Raw genomic sequence first — 15,825 nt, 5'->3', positions numbered from 1 at the left:
GGTAAGGTTTATTCAGGTGTACTGGAGAGGAGGCTACACCGGATAGTCGAACCTCGGATTCAGGAGGAACAGTATGGTTTTCGTCCTGGTCGTCGAACTGTGGACCAGCTATATACTCTCGCCAGGGTTCTTGAGGGTGCAGGGGAGTTTGCCCAACCAGTCTACATGTGCTTTGTGGACTTGGAGAAGGCATTCGACCGTGTCCCTCGGGAAGTCCTGTGGGGAGTGCTCAGAGAGTATGGGGTATCAGACTGTCTGATTGTGGCGGTCCGCTCCCTGTATGATCAGTGCCAGAGGTTGGTCCGCATTGCCGGCAGTAAGTCGAACACATTTCCAGTGAGGGTTGGACTCTGCCAAGGCTGTCCTTTGTCACCGATTCTGTTCATAACTTTTATGGACAGAATTTCTAGGCGCAGTCAAGGCGTTGAGGGGTTCCGGTTTGGTGGCCGCGGGATTAGGTCTCTGCTTTTTGCAGAGGATGTGGTCCTGATGGCTTCATCTGGCCGGGATCTTCAGCTTTCACTGGATCGGTTCGCAGCCGAGTGTGAAGCGACCGGAATGAGAATCAGCACCTCCAAGTCCGAGTCCATGGTTCTCGCCTGGAAAAAGGTGGAGTGCCATCTCCGGGTTGGGGAGGACACTCTGCCCCAAGTGGAGGAGTTCAAGTACCTAGGAGTCTTGTTCACGAGTGAGGGAAGAGTGGATCGTGAGATCGACAGGCGGATCAATGCGACGTCTTCAGTAATGCGGACGTTGTATCGATCCGTTTTTATGAAGAAGGAGCTGTGCCGGAAGGCAAAACTCTCAATTTACCAGTCGATCTACGTTCCCATCCTCACCTATGGTCATGAGCTTTGGGTCATGACCAAAAGGATAAGATCACGGGTACAAGCGGCCCAAATGAGTTTCCTTCTCTCCCTTAGAGATAGGGTGAGAAGCTCTGCCATCCGGGAGGAACTCAAAGTAAAGCCGCTGCTCCTCCACATCGAGAGGAGCCAGATGAGGTGGTTCGGGCATCTGGTCAGGATGCCACCCGAACACCTCCCTAGGGAGGTGTCTAGGGCACGTCCAACTGATGGGAGGCCACGGAGAAGACCCAGGACACGTTGGGAAGACTATGTCTCCCGGCTGGCCTGGGAACGCCTTGAGATCCCCCGGGATGAGCTGGACGAGGTGGCTGGGGAGAGAGAAGTCTGGGCTTCCCTGCTTAGGCTGCTGCCCCCGCGACCCGACCTCGGATAAGCGGAAGATGATGGATGGATGGATGGATAAACGAGACCAGATGTAATGAACGCATGAATAATGATCTCAGCGTTGCGAGTTGACAAAATGGAACACATTTTTGCGATATTACTGGGATGAAAGAAGGTTGTTTTAGTAACACTCTTAATGCGTAACTAAAACGAGAGAGTTGTTTTAATAACGCTCTTAATGTGTGACTGAAACGAGAGTTGTTTAAGTAACACTCCTGATGTGTGACTCAAACGAGAGAGTTGTTTTAGTAATGCCCTCAATGGTTGACTCAAACAAGAGAGTGGTTTTAGTAATGCCCTCAATGGTTGACTCAAAGGAGAGAGTTGTTTTAGGAAATGCCCTCAATGTCTGACTCAAACGAGAGAATTGTTTTAGTAACGCTCTCCAATGTGTGACTCAAAGGAGAGAGTTGTTTTAGTAACACTCTTCATGTGTGACTCAAAGGAGAGAGTTGTTTTAGTAACACTCTTCATGTGTGACTCAAAGGAGAGAGTTGTTTTAGTAACACTCTTCATGTGTGACTCAAAGGAGAGAGTTGTTTTAGTAACACTCTTCATGTGTGACTCAAAGGAGAAAGTTGTTTTAGTAACACTCCTCATGTATGACTCAAAGGAGAGAGTTGTTTTAGTGTGACTCAAAGGAGAGAGTTGTTTTAGTAACAACCTTCATGTGTGACTCAAAGGAGAGAGTTGTTTTAGTAACAATCTTCATGTGTGACTCAAAGGAGAGAGTTGTTTTAGTAACACTCTTCATGTGTGACTCAAAGGAGAGAGTTGTTTTAGTAACACCCTTCATGTGTGACTCAAAGTAGAGAGTTGTTTTTAGTAACACTCTTCATATGTGACTCAAAGGAGATAGTTGTTTTAGTAACACCGTTCATGTGTGACTCAAATGAGAGAGTTGTTTTAGTAATGCCCTTCACGTGTGACTCAAAGGAGAGAGTCGTTTTAGTAACGCCCTTCACGTGTGACTCAAAGGAGAGAGTTGTTTTAGTAATGCCCTTCACGTGTGACTCAAAGGGGAGATTCTTTTTAGTAACGCCCCTCACGTGTGACTCAAAGGAGAGAGTCGTTTGAGTAAACTCTTAATGTTTGACTGAAAGGAGAGAGTCGTTTTAGTAACACCCTTCACGTGTGACTCAAAGGAGAGAGTCGTTTTAGTAACGCCCTTCATGTGTGACTCAAAGGAGAGAGTTGTTTTAGTAACACTCTTCATGTGTGACTCAAAGGAGAGAGTTGTTTTAGTAACACCCTTCATGTGTGACTCAAAGTAGAGAGTTGTTTTTAGTAACACTCTTCATATGTGACTCAAAGGAGAGAGTTGTTTTAGTAACACCGTTCATGTGTGACTCAAATGAGAGAGTTGTTTTAGTAATGCCCTTCACGTGTGACTCAAAGGGGAGATTCTTTTTAGTAACGCCCTTCACGTGTGACTCAAAGGAGAGAGTCGTTTGAGTAAACTCTTAATGTTTGACTGAAAGGAGAGAGTCGTTTTAGTAACGCCCTTCACGTGTGACTCAAAGGAGAGAGTCGTTTTAGTAACGCCCTTCACATGTGACTCAAAGAAGAGAGTCGTTTAGTAACGCCCTTCACGTGTAACTCAAAGGAGAGAGTCGTTCTAATAACGCCCTTCACATGTGACTCAAAGGAGAGAGTCGTTTTAGTAACGCCCTTCACGTGTGACTCAAAGAAGAGAGTCGTTTTAGTAACGCCTTTCACGTGTGACTCAAAGGAGAGAGTCGTTTTAGTAACACTCTTAATGTTTGACTGAAAGGAGAGAGTTAGTTGGAAGATAATATCCACATTCTTTAGCGATTCCATCCATCCATCCATTTACTACCGCTTGTCCCTTTTGGGGTCGCCTTGAGTAATTGTTTGGTTGTCACATGTTAATACAGCCAAGGCACATTTGAAAAAGACAGAAATACAAGCCAAGTTGCTGCTAAAACATCAACTTTTACTCACAGCGGGTGTTGTTGACGTCAAGGCAGAATAATAATAACAATAATAATAATATAACATGTTCAGTGTCTGCATGGCGCCGACTAGTGGCGAGTAGAAGGTAAGGCAGTGGAGGCGACTTACCTTCTACACTCTCACCACTCAGGCTGCACACTCAAATCTTACACGGCGGAAGTGTCGCTAAAGTCTCGTGTAAGTGGACGAGGACTTCATTCTGATTAGGGGCACACAGGCCATTTAAAACACACGAAGAGGAAAAAAGTGGTAGGAAATGGATGGATAGATGTACATACACTGGACACTTCATTAGGTACACAATCTACCTGTTTAATCAAACATGCTGCCTGGTGTGTGATATCATGTCTGATACAAGCAGTCATGCAGTGTGTTTACTTGTGTGTGATATCATGTCTGATACAAGCGGTCCTGCAGTCTGTTTACTTGTGTGTGATATCATGTCTGATACAAGCGGTCCTGCAGCCTGTTTACTTGTGTGTGATATCATGTCTGATACAAGCGGTCCTGCAGTCTGTTTACTTGTGTGTGATATCATGTCTGATACAAGCGGTCCTGCAGTGTGTTTACTTGTGTGTGATATCATGTCTGATACAAGCGGTCCTGCAGTGTGTTTACTTGTGTGTGATATCATGTCTGATACAAGCGGTCCTGCAGTCTGTTTACTTGTGTGTGATATCATGTCTGATACAAGCGGTCCTGCAGTGTGTTTACTTGTGTGTGATATCATGTCTGATACAAGCGGTCCTGCAGTGTGTTTACTTGTGTGTGATATCATGTCTGATACAAACGGTCCTGCAGCCTGTTTACTTGTGTGTGATATCATGTCTGATACAAGCGGTCCTGCAGTCTGTTTACTTGTGTGTGATATCATGTCTGATACAAGCGGTCCTGCAGTGTGTTTACTTGTGTGTGATATCATGTCTGATACAAGCGGTCCTGCAGTGTGTTTACTTGTGTGTGATATCATGTCTGATACAAGCGGTCCTGCAGCCTGTTTACTTGTGTGTGATATCATGTCTGATACAAGCGGTCCTGCAGCCTGTTTACTTGTGTGTGATATCATGTCTGATACAAGCGGTCCTGCAGTCTGTTTACTTGTGTGTGATATCATGTCTGATACAAGCGGTCCTGCAGTGTGTTTACTTGTGTGTGATATCATGTCTGATACAAGCGGTCCTGCAGTGTGTTTACTTGTGTGTGATATCATGTCTGATACAAGCGGTCCTGCAGTCTGTTTACTTGTGTGTGATATCATGTCTGATACAAGCGGTCCTGCAGTGTGTTTACTTGTGTGTGATATCATGTCTGATACAAGCGGTCCTGCAGTGTGTTTACTTGTGTGTGATATCATGTCTGATACAAGCGGTCCTGCAGTCTGTTTACTTGTGTGTGATATCATGTCTGATACAAGCGGTCCTGCAGTGTGTTTACTTGTGTGTGATATCATGTCTGATACAAGCGGTCCTGCAGTGTGTTTACTTGTGTGTGATATCATGTCTGATACAAGCGGTGCTGCAGTGTGTTTACTTGTGTGTGATATCATGTCTGATACAAGCGGTCCTGCAGCCTGTTTACTTGTGTGTGGTATCATGTCTGATACAAGCAGTCCTGCAGCCTGTTTACTTGTGTGTGATATCATGTCTGATACAAGCGGTCCTGCAGCCTGTTTACTTGTGTGTGATATCATGTCTGATACAAGCGGTCCTGCAGCCTGTTTACTTGTGTGTGATATCATGTCTGATACAAGCGGTCCTGCAGTCTGTTTACTTGTGTGTGATATCATGTCTGATACAAGCAGTCCTGCAGCCTGTTTACTTGTGTGTGATATCATGTCTGATACAAGCGGTCCTGCAGTGTGTTTACTTGTGTGTGATATCATGTCTGATACAAGCGGTCCTGCAGTCTGTTTACTTGTTTGTGATATCATGTCTGATACAAGCAGCCCTGCAGCCTGTTTACTTGTGTATGATATCATGTCTGATACAAGCGGTCCTGCAGTGTGTTTACTTGTGTGTGATATCATGTCTGATACAAGAGGTCCTGCAGTGTGATTACTTGTTTGTGATATCATGTCTGATACAAGCAGTCCTACAGTGTGTTTACTTGTGTGGGATATCATGTCTGATACAAGCAGGTCTGCAGCCTGTTTACGTGTGTGTGATATCATGTTCGATTCAACCAGTCCTGCAGCCTGTTTACTTGTGTGTGATATTATGTCTGATACAAGCGGTCCTGCAGTGTGTTTACTTGTGTGTGATATCATGTCTGATACAAGCGGTCCTGCAGCCTGTTTACTTGTGTGTGATATCATGTGCGATACAAGCAGTCCTGCAGTGTGTTTACTTGTGTGTGATATCATGTCTGATACAAGCAGGTCTGCAGCCTGTTTACGTGTGTGTGATATCATGTTCGATTCAACCAGTCCTGCAGCCTGTTTACTTGTGTGTGATATCATGTCTGATACAAGCAGTCCTGCAGTGTGTTTACTTGTGTGTGATATTATGTCTGATACAAGCGGTCCTGCAGTGTGTTTACTTGTGTGTGATATCATGTCTGATACAAGCGGTCCTGCAGCCTGTTTACTTGTGTGTGATATCATGTGCGATACAAGCAGTCCTGCAGTGTGTTTACTTGTGTGTGATATCATGTCTGATACAAGCGGTCCTGCAGCCTGTTTACTTGTGTGTGATATTATGTCTGATACAAGCGGTCCTGCAGTGTGTTTACTTGTGTGTGATATCATGTCTGATACAAGCGGTCCTGCAGCCTGTTTACGTGTGTGTGATATCATGTTCGATTCAACCAGTCCTGCAGCCTGTTTACTTGTGTGTGATATCATGTCTGATACAAGCGGTCCTGCAGTGTGTTTACTTGTGTGTGATATTATGTCTGATACAAACAGTCGTGCAGTGTGTTTACTTGTGTGTGATATCATGTCTTGTGTGTGATATCATGTCTGATACAAGCAGTCCTGCAGTGTGTTTACTTGTGTGTGATATCATGTCTGATACAAGCGGTCCTGCAGTGTGTTTACTTGTGTGTGATATCATGTCTGATACAAGCAGTCGTGCAGTGTGTTTACTTGTGTGTGATATCATGTCTGATACAAGCGGTCCTGCAGCCTGTTTACTTGTGTGTGATATCATGTGCGATACAAGCAGTCCTGCAGTGTGTTTACTTGTGTGTGATATCATGTCTGATACAAGCAGTCCTGCAGTGTGTTTACTTGTGTGTGATATCATGTCTGATACAAGCGGTCCTGCAGCCTGTTTACTTGTGTGTGATATCATGTCTGATACAAGCGGTCCTGCAGCCTATTTACTTGTGTGTGATATCATGTGCGATACAAGCAGTCCTGCAGTGTGTTTACTTGTGTGTGATATCATGTCTGATACAAGCGGTCCTGCAGCCTGTTGACTTGTGTGTGATATCATGTCTGATACAAGGAGTCCTGCAGTGTGTTTACTTGTGTGTGATATCATGTCTGATACAAGCGGTCCTGCAGTGTGTTTACTTGTGTGTGATATTATGTCAGATACAAACAGTCGTGCAGTGTGTTTACTTGTGTGTGATATCATGTCTTGTGTGTGATATCATGTCTGATACAAGCAGTCCTGCAGTGTGTTTACTTGTGTGTGATATCATGTCTGATACAAGCGGTCCTGCAGCCTGTTTACTTGTGTGTGATATCATGTGCGATACAAGCAGTCCTGCAGTGTGTTTACTTGTGTGTGATATCATGTCTGATACAAGCGGTCCTGCAGCCTGTTTACTTGTGTGTGATATCATGTCTGATACAAGCGGTCCTGCAGCCTATTTACTTGTGTGCGATATCATGTGCGATACAAGCAGTCCTGCAGTGTGTTTACTTGTGTGTGATATCATGTCTGATACAAGCGGTCCTGCAGCCTGTTTACTTGTGTGTGATATCATGTCTGATACAAGGAGTCCTGCAGTGTGTTTACTTGTGTGTGATATCATGTCTGATACAAGGAGTCCTGCAGTGTGTTTACTTGTGTGTGATATCATGTCTGATACAAGCAGTCCTGCAGCCTGTTTACTTGTGTGTGATATCATGTCTGATACAAGTGGTCCTACAGCGTGTTCACTTGTGTGTGACATCATGTGCGATACAAGCGGTCCTGCATTGTGTTTACTTGTATGTGATATCATGTGCGATACAAGCGGTCCTGCAGTGTGTTTACTTATGTGTGACATCCTGTGCGATACAAGCGCTCCAGCAACGTGTTTACTCGTGTGCGATACAAGTGGTCCTACAGCGTGTTTACATGTGTGTGATATCATGTCTGATACAAGCAGTCCTGCAGCCTGTGTACTTGTGTGTGATATCATCTGCGATACAAGCGGTCCTGCATTGTGTTTACTTGTGTGTGATATCATGTGCGATACAAGCAGTCCTGCAGTGTGTTTACTTGTGTGTGATATCATGTCTGATACAAGCAGTCCTGCAGCATGTTTACTTGTGTGTGATATCATGTCTGATACAAGCGGTCCTGCAGTGTGTTTACTTGTGTGTGATATCATGTCTGATACAAGGAGTCCTGCAGTGTGTTTACTTGTGTGTGATATCATGTCTGATACAAGCAGTCCTGCAGCATGTTTACTTGTGTGTGATATCATGTGCGATACAAGCGGTCCTGCATTGTGTTTACTTGTATATGATATCATGTGCGATACAAGCGGTCCTGCAGTGTGTTTACTTATGTGTGATAGCATGTGCGATACAAGCGCTCCAGCAACGTGTTTACTCGTGTGCGATACAAGTGGTCCTACAGTGTGTTTACATGTGTGTGATATCATGTCTGATACAAGCAGTCCTGCAGCCTGTGTACTTGTGTGTGATATCATGTCTGATACAAGCAGTCCTGCAGCCTGTGTACTTGTGTGTGATATCATGTCTGATACAAGCAGTCCTGCAGCGTGTTTACTTGTGTGTGATATCATCTGCGATACAAGCGGTCCTGCATTGTGTCTACTTGTGTGTGATATCATGTGCGATACAAGCAGTCCTGCAGTGTGTTTACTTGTGTGTGATATCATGTCTGATACAAGCAGTCCTGCAGCGTGTTTACCTCTGTGTGATATCATGTGGGGCGGTATAGCTCGGTTGGTAGAGCGGCCGTGCCAGCAACTTGAGGGTTGCGGGTTCGATCCCCGCTTCCGCCACCCTAGTCACTGCCGTTGTGTCCTTGGGCAAGACACTTTACCCACCTGCTCCCAGTGCCACCCACACTGGTTTAAATGTAACTTAGATATTGGGTTTCACTATGTAAAGCGCTTTGAGTCACTAGAGAAAAGCGCTATATAAATATAATTCACTTCACTTCACTTCACAAGCGCTCCAGCAACATGTTTACTTGTGTGCGATACAAGTGGTCCTACAGCGTGTTTACTTGTGTGTGACATCATGTGCGATACAAGCGGTCCTGCAGCCTGTTTACTTGTGTGTGATATCATGTGCGATACAAGCGGTCCTGCAGTGTGTTTACTTATGTGTGACATCATGTGCGATACAAGCGCTCCAGCAACGTGTTTACTCGTGTGTGATATCATGTCTGATACAAGCGGTCCTGCAGTGTTTTTACTTGTGTGTGATATCATGTCTGATACAAGCGGTCCTACAGCGTGTTTACTTGTGTGTGACATCATGTGCGATACAAGCGGTCCTGCAGCCTGTTTACTTGTGTGTGATATCATGTGCGATACAAGCGGTCCTGCAGTGTGTTTACTTATGTGTGACATCATGTGCGATACAAGCGCTCCAGCAACGTGTTTACTCGTGTGTGATATCATGTCTGATACAAGCGGTCCTGCAGTGTTTTTACTTGTGTGTGATATCATGTCTGATACAAGCGGTCCTGCAGCGTGCTTACTTGTGTGTGACATCATGTGCGATACAAGCGGTCCTGCATTGTGTTTACTTGTTTGTGATATCATGTGCGATACAAGCGGTCCTGCATTGTATTTACTTGTTTGTGATATCATGTGCGATACAAGCGGTCCTGCAGCGTGTTTACTTGTGTGTGACATCATGTGCGATACAAGCGGTCCTGCAGTGTGTTTACTTGTTTGTGATATCATGTGCGATACAAACGGTCCTGCATTGTGTTTACTTGTTTGTGATATCATGTGCGATACAAGCGCTCCAGCAACGTGTTTACTCGTGTGCGATACAAGCGGTCCTGCATTGTGTTTACATGTGTGTGATATCATGTGCGATACAAGCAGTCCTGCATTGTGTTTACTTGTGTGTGATATCATGTGCGATACAAGCGGTCCTGCAGCGGGTTTACCTCTGTGTGATATCATGTGGGATACAAGCGCTCCAGCAACATGTTTACTTGTGTGTGACATCATGTGCGATACAAGCGGTCCTGCAGCCTGTTTACTTGTGTGTGATATCATGTGCGATACAAGCGGTCCTGCAGTGTGTTTACTTATGTGTGACATCATGTGCGATACAAGCGGTCCTGCATTGTGTTTACTTGTTTGTGATATCATGTGCGATACAAGCGGTCCTGCAGCGTGTTTACTTGTGTGTGACATCATGTGCGATACAAGCGGTCCTGCATTGTGTTTACTTGTTTGTGATATCATGTGCGATACAAGCGGTCCTGCATTGTGTTTACTTGTTTGTGACATCATGTGCGATACTAGCGCTCCAGCAACGTGTTTACTCGTGTGCGATACAAGTGGTCCTACAGCGTGTTTACATGTGTGCGACATCATGTGCGATACAAGCGCTCCAGCAACGTGTTTACTCGTGTGTGATATCATGTCTGATACAAGCGGTCCTGCAGTGTGTTTACTTGTGTGTGATATCATGTCTGATACAAGCGGTCCTGCAGCGTGTTTACTTGTGTGTGACATCATGTGCGATACAAGCGGTCCTGCATTGTGTTGACTTGTGTGTGATATCATGTGCGATACAAGCGGTCCTGCAGTGTGTTTACTTATGTGTGACATCATGTGCGATACAAGCGCTCCAGCAACGTGTTTACTCGTGTGTGATATCATATCTGATACAAGCGGTCCTGCAGTGTGTTTACTTGTGTGTGATATCATGTGCGATACAAGCGCTCCAGCAACGTGTTTACTCGTGTGCGATACAAGCGGTCCTACAGCGTGTTTACTTGTGTGTGATATCATGTCTGATACAAGCAGTCCTGCAGTGTGTTTACTTGTGTGTGATATCATGTCTGATACAAGCGGTCCTGCAGTGTGTTTACTTGTGTGTGATATCATGTCTGATACAAGCAGTCCTGCAGTGTGTTTACTTGTGTGTGATATCATGTCTGATACAAGCGGTCCTGCAGTGTGTTTACTTGTGTGTGATATCATGTCTGATACAAGCGGTCCTGCAGTGTGTTTACTTGTGTGTGATATCATGTCTGATACAAGCAGTCCTGCAGTGTGTTTACTTGTGTGTGATATCATGTCTGATACAAGCGGTCCTGCAGTGTGTTTACTTGTGTGTGATATCATGTTCGCTACAAGCGGTCCTGCAGCGTGTTTACTTGTGTGTGATATCATGTCTGATACAAGCAGTCCTGCAGTGTGTTTACTTGTGTGTGATATCATGTCTGATACAAGCGGTCCTGCAGTGTGTTTACTTGTGTGTGATATCATGTTCGCTACAAGCGGTCCTGCAGTGTGTTTACTTGTGTGTGATATCATGTCTGATACAAGCAGTCCTGCAGTGTGTTTACTTGTGTGTGATATCATGTCTGATACAAGCGGTCCTGCAGTGTGTTTACTTGTGTGTGATATCATGTTCGCTACAAGCGGTCCTGCAGCGTGTTTACTTGTGTGTGATATCATGTGCGCTACAAGCGGTCCTGCATTGTGTTGACTTGTGTGTGATATCATGTGCGATACAAGCGCTCCAGCAACGTGTTTACTCGTGTGCGATACAAGCGGTCCTACAGCGTGTTTACTTGTGTGTGATATCATGTCTGATACAAGCAGTCCTGCAGTGTGTTTACTTGTGTGTGATATCATGTCTGATACAAGCGGTCCTGCAGTGTGTTTACTTGTGTGTGATATCATGTTCGCTACAAGCAGTCCTGCAGCCTGTTTACTTATGTGTGATATCATGTCTGATACGAGCGGTCCTGCAGTGTGTTTACTTGTGTGTGATATCATGTCTGATACAAGCGGTTCTGCAGCCTGTTTACGTGTGTGTGATATCATGTTCGATACATGCGGTCCTGCAGTGTGTTTACTTGTGTGTGATATCATGTCTGATACAAGCGGTTCTGCCGCCTGTTTACGTGTGTGTGATATCATGTCTGATACAATTAGTCCTGCAGCCTGTTTACTTGTATGTGATATCATGTCTGATACAAACGGTTCTGCAGCCTGTTTACGTGTGTGTGATATCATGTCTGATACAAGCAGTCCTGCAGTGTGTTTACTTGTGTGTGATATCATGTTCGATACAAGCAGTCCTGCAGCCTGTTTACTTATGTGTGATATCATGTCTGATACAAGCAGTCCTGCAGCCTGTTTACTTGTGTGTGATATTATGTCTGATACAAGCGGTCCTGCAGTGTGTTTACTTGTGTGTGATATCATGTCTGATACATGCAGTCCTGCAGCCTGTTTACTTGTGTGTGATATCATGTCTGATACAAGCAGTTCTGCAGCCTGTTTACTTGTGTGTGATATCATGTCTGATACAAGCAGTCCTGCAGCCTGTTTACTTGTGTGTGATATCATGTCTGATACAAACGGTTCTGCAGCCTGTTTACGTGTGTGTGATATCATGTCTGATACAAGCAGTCCTGCAGTGTGTTTACTTGTGTGTGATATCATGTTCGATACAAGCAGTCCTGCAGCCTGTTTACTTATGTGTGATATCATGTCTGATACAAGCAGTCCTGCAGCTTGTTTACTTGTGTGTGATATTATGTCTGATACAAGCGGTCCTGCAGTGTGTTTACTCTTGTGTAATATCATGTCTGATACATGCAGTCCTGCAGCCTGTTTACTTGTGTGTGATATCATGTCTGATACAAGCAGTTCTGCAGCCTGTTTACTTGTGTGTGATATCATGTCTGATACAAGCAGTCCTGCAGCATGTTTACTTGTGTGTGATATCATGTCTGATACAAACGGTTCTGCAGCCTGTTTACGTGTGTGTGATATCATGTCTGATACAAGCAGTCCTGCAGTGTGTTTACTTGTGTGTGATATCATATTCGATACAAGCAGTCCTGCAGCCTGTTTACTTATGTGTGATATCATGTCTGATACAAGCAGTCCTGCAGCCTGTTTACTTGTGTGTGATATTATGTCTGATACAAGCGGTCCTGCAGTGTGTTTACTTGTGTGTGATATCATGTCTGATACATGCAGTCCTGCAGCCTGTTTACTTGTGTGTGATATCATGTCTGATACAAGCAGTCCTGCAGTGTGTTTACTTGTGTGTGATATCATGTCTGATACAAGCGGTCCTGCAGCCTGTTTACTTGTGCGTGATATCATGTCTGATACAAGCGGTCCTGCAGTGTGTTTACTTGTGTGTGATATCATGTGCGATACAAGCGCTCCAGCAACGTGTTTACTCGTGTGCGATACAAGCGGTCCTACAGCGTGTTTACTTGTGTGTGACATCATGTGCGATACAAGCGGTCCTGCATTGTGTTTACTTGTGTGTGATATCATGTGCGATACAAGCGGTCCTGCAGTGTGTTTACTTATGTGTGACATCATGTGCGATACAAGCGCTCCAGCAACGTGTTTACTTGTGTGTGATATCATGTCTGATACAAGCGGTCCTGCAGTGTGTTTACTTGTGTGTGACATCATGTGCGATACAAGCGGTCCTGCATTGTTTTGACTTGTGTGTGATATCATGTGCGATACAAGCGGTACTGCAGCATGTTTACTTGTGTGTGATAACATGTGCGATACATGCGGTCCTGCAGAATGTTTTTTTGCATGCGATACAACAAATATATATAGAAACAGATAAATGTCATTCCGTCATACATTTTATTTCTTTGTACAGAAGTTTTTTTGCGGACAATAAATGATGAAAAAAACTTAATTGAACGGTTTAAAAGAGGAGAAAAAATGAAAATTAAATTTTGAAAAATAATTTATCTTCAATTTCAACTCTTAAAAATTCAAAATTCAACCGAATAAAAAGAAAAGAAAAACTAGCCCATTTGAATCGTTTTGGAAAAAATTTAAAAAAGAATTTATGGAACATCGTTAGTAATTTTTCCTGATTAAAATTCTTTTTAAATAGGTTCAAATCCAATCTGCACTTTGTTAGAATATATAACAAATTGCACCAAGCTATATTTCTAACAAAGAAAAACCATTATTTCTTCTAGATTTTCCTGAACAAAAAAATTTAAAAAAATTAAAACGACTTTGAAATAAGATTTAAATTTAGTTTCTACATTTTTTTTAGATTTGCCAGAATAATTGTTTAGAATTTTATTCACAAATATTCATCGTCGAAAAAACAGAAGCTAAAATGAAGAATTAAATTAAAATGTATTTATTATTCTTCACAATAAAAAAATGAATTTACTTGAAAATTTATTTAAATTGTCAGGAAAGAAGAGGAAGGAATTTAAAAGGTAAAAAGGTATAAGTGTAAAAGTATAAAATCGTTTCTAAGGTTGTATTTCTCTAAAATTGTCTTTCTGAAAGTTATAAGAAGCAAAGTAAAAAAAATAAAATAATTGATTTGAACAAGCGAAGACCAAGTCTTTAAAATATTTTCTTGGATTTTCAAATTCTTTTTGAGTTTTGTCTCTCTTAGAATTAAAAATGTCCAGCAAAGCTGCCATTTGAGCTATTTTTAGAACAAACCAGCGGGCGACTCATCTGGTTCTTACGTTGGTGACCCCTGAGCTAGTGAATACTAGAACTACATTACCCAGCATGCAACGGTAATGATGAGCATGCGCGGTAGCCCCGTTGAAGAGTTGAATGTCGCCATGCCGGCAGCTAGAATGTGATTATTAAGAGCACGCCAACACGCCGCGTCTGCGTGTATTACAATTAGACATTCAACACAGCAAGTGCCTTAAAATATACTGATTTTCTTTACATTAATTTTAAAAAAACCCGTCTTCTGGGTCACGTGAGTCACATGACGAGGGGAGGCTGGTGTTGTGTCACGTGACGTGCCGCTTCTCAAACATGGCTCCAGACTCCTCGCAGTCAACACCGTCGCTCTCCTGCCGCAGCAGATGACGCGGACATGTTCTCCGCCCGAGTCCCCATTTTGGCAGAAGTAAACATTCTTTCAAACTCGCAACGCAAAGCCGCGCGACTCTCCTGCTGTTAGCATCAGACGTGCTAACCCTTCCTGCTAGCTGTCAAGTGCTGCAAGTTGGCCGAGGTGAGCTTGTTTTCCCCGGAATAAGTCCACTTAATACGTGCAATAGATCACCTATTTTAGAGAATGGAGTAGCGCGTGTGTGTTATTTGAGTTAAATGACGTAAAATAGACGTCCATATGAAGTCCATCCATCTTCTTCCGCTTATCCGATGTGGGGTCGCGGGGGCAGCAGCCTAAGCAGGCAAGCCCGGACTTCCCTCTACCCCAGCCACTTCGTACAGCTCCTCCCGGGTGGTCCCGAGGCCTTCCCAGGCCAGCCGGGAGACATAGTCTACCCATGTGAAGTGAATTATATTTATATAGCGCTTTTTCTCTAGTGACTCAAAGTGCCTTTACATAGTAAAACCCAATATTTAAGTTGCATTTAAACCAGTGTGAATGGGTAAAGTGTCTTGCCCAAGGACACAACGGCAGTGATTAGGATGGTGGAGGCGGGGAATTGAACCTGGAACCCACTCTATCCCGCCCCATGTGCTTGTTAACAGCTCCAAGTGTTTTTAGGCTCCCCGTAAGCACGGCTTGAGTTTATTTCCAACATGCATATAATTATAATTGGTATATTATTAATTTATTATTACAAAGCCCGTTTCAATATGAGTTTGGAAATTGTGTTAGATGTAAATATAAACAGAATACAATGATTTGCAAATCCTTTTCAACCCATATTCAGTTGAATATGCTACAAAGACAACATATTTGATGTTCAAACTGATAAACATTCTTTTTTTTTGCAAAAAATCATCAACTTTAGAGTTTAATGCTAGCAGCACGTGACAAAGAAGTTGGGAAATGTGGCAATAAATACTGATAAAGTTGAGAAATACTCATCAAACACGGATGGGGCGAGGGTCACCAATTAGTAAGCAAATTGTCGAACATTTTTAGAACAACATTTCTCAACGAGCTATTGCAAGGAATTTAGGGATTTTACCATCTACGGTCCGTAAAATCATCAACAGGTTCAGAGAATCTGGAGAAATCACTGCACGTAAGCGATGATATTACGGACTTTTGATCCCTCAAGCGGTACTGCATCAAAAACCGACATCAGTGTGTAAAGGACATCACCACATGGGCTCAGGAACACTTCATAAAACCACTGTCGGTAACTACAGTTGGTCGCTACATCTGTAAGTGCAAGTTAAAACTCTGCTATGCAAAGCAAAAGCCATTTATCAACAACACCCTGAAACGCCGCCGGCT

General features: G+C 43.6%; 1 protein-coding gene across 2 annotated transcripts in view; it reads left to right on the top strand.

Moving 5' to 3' along the window:
• The first annotated feature begins 14,219 nt into the window (after nt 1–14,219).
• wdr81 (WD repeat domain 81) overlaps nt 14,220–15,825 on the top strand; it is a 45,964-nt gene continuing 44,358 nt past the window's right edge. For both annotated transcript variants that reach the window (XM_061878125.1, XM_061878124.1), the window contains exon 1: nt 14,220–14,622. The gene's annotated coding sequence lies outside the window, so the exon portion shown is untranslated. The remainder of the gene's footprint in view (nt 14,623–15,825) is intronic.

The sequence above is a fragment of the Nerophis ophidion genome, linkage group LG18 (assembly GCF_033978795.1).
Source record: "Nerophis ophidion isolate RoL-2023_Sa linkage group LG18, RoL_Noph_v1.0, whole genome shotgun sequence".
NCBI lineage: Eukaryota > Metazoa > Chordata > Actinopteri > Syngnathiformes > Syngnathidae > Nerophis > Nerophis ophidion.
This window is presented reverse-complemented; position numbering and strand designations above follow the sequence as displayed.